Genomic DNA, 5,538 nt, shown 5'->3' on the forward strand with positions numbered 1-5,538 from the left:
CTGACATTAAGAACACTACGTACAGGATACAACACGTGACATAACTGACATTAAGAACACTACGTACAGGATGCAACACATGACATAACTGACATTAAGAACACTACGTACAGGATACAACACATGACATAACTGACATTAAGAACACTATGTACAGGATACAACACGTGACATAACTGACATGAAGAACACTACGTACAGGATACAACACATGACATAGCTGACATTAAGGGCACTTTTTACTGATGTGTTTTGGCTTCCTACTTTCATTATTATATTTGAATATTGGAGAAAAAATCTAGGAGGCATTTAATATCATGACCAATGTTCAAAATGAATCAATCCTAATTTCCCACTTGTCTATCACAACCTCTGTTTCTGCCACCTTTGAAATCAAGGTTGAATATCTGGGTGAGCATTTCCAGCTTCCCCCCACCTGAGGGGCATTCAAACATTTGTCACATAATCAGTTTGTATTTCCATGGCCTTAATATTTCACCTAAGCTTAATATAAGGGTTATTAACTGATATTTAATATGAGAGGGGAATGCCTCACTAAAGGAATGGTAACACAGACCCTGAATTTAAATCTAAAGAGACTCAACACATTTGACAAGGTGCATCATAACCCTGGGAAGCTTGCAGGGGTATGATACAGTACACCTCCTTGGATCCATAAACTAGGGCATGTATCCACACGAGGAAATACCAGAGGATGCTGGAGTTGTACTCACTAGCCATTCCCACACCCCATACCTGAGATTGCCCTTTTCAAGCTCCTGAATTATTCACTCCAGCTTGTGAATTGATAAATACAAATGGTGAAAAATGAAAATAAAACAAAATAATAAAAACAAGGAGAATGTATGGGTTTTCACAGACGGCTGGTAGCAGCATGGCCTGTTTGCAGCCTCCTGCTTCGGGGTCATAATTATTTAGCATTCTGACATGGTGTCTCGTTCATGAATATTACAACACATTGCATAGCCTTGGGGGAGCGCTGCGCTCCGGTCCTGCCAGCCTATTTGAATTCCAAACCTTCATCTTCAGTTAGAGTGACATGGCAATTTTGAAAGGGTCAGATACATTTGATCATAACCTATCTGCAGGAAAACAGCAGAGCACAGATTGAAAAACATGGTGTCTGGAAATATGAATCACCACAAATGAAGCATTTTTTGTGTTATCTTTTTTACCTGGGGGGGGTTTAGTTCCATTGTCAGTGCTGTTTGCTTCTAATGGGGTTGTGCTTTGGTTCAGTCATCTCAGAGAGAAAGAGCAGCGCTACTGAATAGTTATCATTTCCAGCTTCCTTTTATCCCCCTTCATATTTGCATGACAAAAATCAAAGGGCTACATGCAAAAACAAATATCACACTGCAAATAAACAAAAGAGGTGAGGTCCCAGCAGGAATCCAAAAATGAGACAAATAAAATATTAAATAAATACATAAAAAATTTAAAAACATGACAAATTAATTGTACTCATACTGCAGGTGACTGAACACAGTACACAGAATATATTTATGAGCTTGTTTCACCTGATAGGTTCTTAATCAACTGAACTGCTATTTTGTGACCCTTTCCAGCTGCTCACAATTCCTTCATTTGACTTTAGTTCCCCAAAGTTCTTATGTCACTCCTGTCATGAGCACACATTACAGTTGGAAACTATTCATGCTGTACAACAACAAGTGTAGCATCTGACTAATAGCATGACCCAATGAAGTTGCTATTCATTATAGGCCACTAAAACAAAAGAATGTCACTGCAAAGGCAAAGAGAGTATGGCAAGTTCATATTCATATTCATATTAGTGTGATTAAGGTGGGATGAAACATCCTTGTCATCGAGAGAGACAATAGGTCCAACAAACCCAAAGACTTGCTTTGATTTGTTTCAAAAGTGACCTTATGTACTTAGAAGATTATCTCCATTCCTTTTTGGCTAGTTTCATCTATCCCTAAAAATGAGATATTGCCTCTAATGACTACACATCTCTGGTCGTTGGGTATGGTTTCTGGAGAGGAGAGAATTCATCTAAAGTCATAAAAATGATGACATCACCTTAAGACTGAAGGAAACTGAGATTAGTTTACTTAATAAGATCCCTTGTATGTTTGTGGTGGTATGTAACCTACATGCGTCGAGCCGTTTCTTTAGGTCTTGGCTTACCTCAGAAACAGACTTCAAGTACTCTGTCTGAACATTTGTGACATTTTGACTGGTCTCTTCCTCTGCTCTCTTTTCTCTGGGTGTGGACATGGTTAAATTAGACCTTACTATTAATGTGTTGATGGTTTACTGGAAGGTAGCTGAGAAGAATGAATGTGTTGATTATTAGGCAACAATACGTAGACCAAATAGTTTTCATATTAATAAGCATTGCTGCTTGAATATCAATAGGTTATAAGGGCATTATTTAGTGTTAAAATACAGTCGTAGAGTATAAAGCATGATAATTGATAAATCTAGCCTACAGATTTGCTAGCTAACTAGTCTATCTCGCTTGGGACAAACACTTTAGCAGGGCGGCGTTACTACATAAACAGGGCCTGGGCTAATTGATTTGGAAGTTTGGTTTGAAATGCTTCATGCCGTTTTACTTGTTCTTGATACAATGCATGCTATTTTTTGACCAATGATGTCGTGTGAAATGCTACTGTGAATGACATAGCTACCCTTCATCTCGACCAGTGTTCGCATCTTTAACATGTTTGGTTTCTGTAGCCTGTAGGCCTACTCCGCAGCATCCGCTAAGCCATGAACATCTTCAGAGCCCCCAGCATCTCCACCCCTCTGCAGCCTGTCAAGCGCTCCAGAGCCCTGTCTGTCTGCTTGTGTTCTACAGAGCCCTGTCTGTCTGCCTGTGCTCCACAGAGCCCTGTCTGTCTGCCTGTGCTCCACAGAGCGCTGTCTGTCTGCCTGTGTTCTCCAGAGCCCTGTCTGCCTGCCTGCTTGTGTTCTACAGAGCCCTGTCTGTCTGCCTGTGTTCCACAGAGCCCTGTCTGTCTGCCTGTGTTCTCCAGAGCCCTGTCTGCCTGCCTGCTTGTGCTCTACAGCATCCCTCCCCTTTAAGGCTCCCTCTCACACAGAAAGATCCCCAGTGCAGGCTTGAGAAGAACGACCAATGAGGACACTATATACCCACTGAGATGTTATACAACCAGTACTTTGAATGCTGGCTCTCTCCATTTGTATCCACTATATTAATTCTGTATATTTCATATATATACCTTCTGTATGTATGATGTACACATGCCAAATGTGTGCAAATATGTCTTATCCTCTGTATGAATATGTGTATGAATCCATCTGCTCCTGCACTCCTGATTCTCCTCCCCCTTTTGCTGCCCCCCCCCCCCCCCCCTTTTCTATCTCTAGGCCTCTAACTGGCGGCTCCAAGCAGATGGGTCCCCCTTTGAGCTGAGGTTCTGCTCAAGGTTTTTTTCTTTTCCCCAGTCACTTTAGTGCTTGCTCTAGGGAGTTTAGGCTCTGGGCTCTGTAAAGCGCCTAGAGACCATTTCAATTGTTATTGAAATGAATAAATAAAATGGAGTTGAATGATTGCACCATGGGTGCACTGGTAACCTTCCTTTACTGAGGATGTTCTGGTGCTGGTGCAGGAGGAACACAAATCTTTCCAGCACAGAAATGGAGTGAATGTTTTTATACACTGTGCTCAACATTCTGCTTGATTATTTGCAGCTGAATGAGGAGTCACCTCTGAGGTTTTACATTTCATACAAGTTTGCATAGGTATGACATCATCACAGAGTGGTTACAACAGCGTTCCTTGGTAACTCTATTTAGGGCAGATTTCCTAACAGAGGCTTTAATCATTTAAATTTGCAAGATGTGTGTGGTTTATTTAACTACATATTACCAGCATCTGTCTGCAGATTAACTCATTCACAATTGAATTTGGCTGAATAATAAAGTAGGGTTTAGTGCTTCCTGCACGTGATGGTGCGAATACCATTAAAGAACCAAGAGGCAGAGAGCAGCGTTGGGACTCCGGAGCCAGAGGCCACAGTAAACTAGTAAACAAGACATTGGGCTAAATGACCATGTTGGCCACAGTAAACTAGAAACAAAGACATTGGGGCTAAATGACCATGTTGGCCACAGTAAACTAGTAAACAAAGACATTGGGCTAAATGACCATGTTGGCCACAGTAAACTAGTAAACAAAGACATTGGGCTAAATAACCATGTTGCTGCAGGGATGTCATGGCTCTTTTAATCAGTGGTTAATTTAGTTGAATGCATTTGAAAACCATGGTTGACAGGCCATAAAGAGAGGCAGGCATTATGAACTAAGACGTGTAAAGCACATTTATCTCAGCTGCTACTGATGTCTTCTCTGCTCAACTTGCACCAATTATGACACAGTTTCACAGCCATTGAATTCCAACATGATGTGATCTGTAGTATGTCTAAACTACTGGTCTTGAGCTTTGGCTGGTGTCCCCATGTTTTAGAGCATCTGGTCAGGAGTGATTTAATGTAGTATATCAGGACACCAGCAGCCGTCATCTATCATTTCATGGGTGCTGCTAAAGTGATAGTAATGGTGGAATGCTTCTGGTGGGTTTGTGCAGGTTTTCAGCTAGTCTTGATATGCCTTGGGTCTGTGTTAGGCCTATCTATAACAAGTCTGATGTTGCTGATACGCCCTTTGGCAAAAGTACTGTTAGTTGCTGCTGTAGTTATGCGCTTGCATGCATGCAGTCATGTATGCCTAACTGTTTACAACAAATATTGCAGATTTTTATGAGTCAATCTTACACAACCACTATTACACCTCCCAGTGAAATACATGGTTGTGTGTGTGTGTGTGTGTGTGTGTTCGGCTGGTTGGTAAGCTTGTATTAATTTATATTAAAAAGGAATAAATGTTACAACGGCTTTCAAAATGTATTTGGCAGCAAGCAAATAAAACAGCGTTAGCAACTGCACAAGAATGCACACAATGTACTCTGTTTTCAGTTAACCCAGTGTGGTAGTGGGTTATCATTTTGGGGTGCTCACCTATTTGTTCGACCCAGATAAAGTCAGTGAAATCAAGAGTTAACGTTCATTTTCTCTTTGGTCTGACAAGAGCCAAGCTCTGCTGAGGGATATGAAGCAAAGGTTGGACACTTACTCGCACGCCATGACATATAGCATGCTTTGGAACCTGTATTTATTGACAGCACGGCAGGCCGTGCTGAGGGGGGCCATAAAATAATAGCTGTTAGTGTTATTAAGTGTCACTCTTTTCCCAGTATGTGGCTTGTTTTTGAGAGCTGTTTCTAAGTGCAACTCAAGGTGTTTCCGTTACAAAGCAGAGCTTGTGGAAAGGGTATAATGTCACAGCAGTCTAGACCTTACAAGTGTGTGTGGAGAGCAGAGCATACAGTCTGGATGTGGACACCTCTGTTCTTCTCCGCAGTTGGCTCGCAAGTACTCTGAGGCAAATGTGCCAACACTAAGAGCCAAATATTCTGGGTGAGTTCAGTGTGCAGGCTGGATCACAGTTCCTTTGTGCTTCAC

Source organism: Clupea harengus, chromosome 9, assembly GCF_900700415.2.
Source record: "Clupea harengus chromosome 9, Ch_v2.0.2, whole genome shotgun sequence".
In the NCBI taxonomy this organism is placed as follows: domain Eukaryota; kingdom Metazoa; phylum Chordata; class Actinopteri; order Clupeiformes; family Clupeidae; genus Clupea; species Clupea harengus.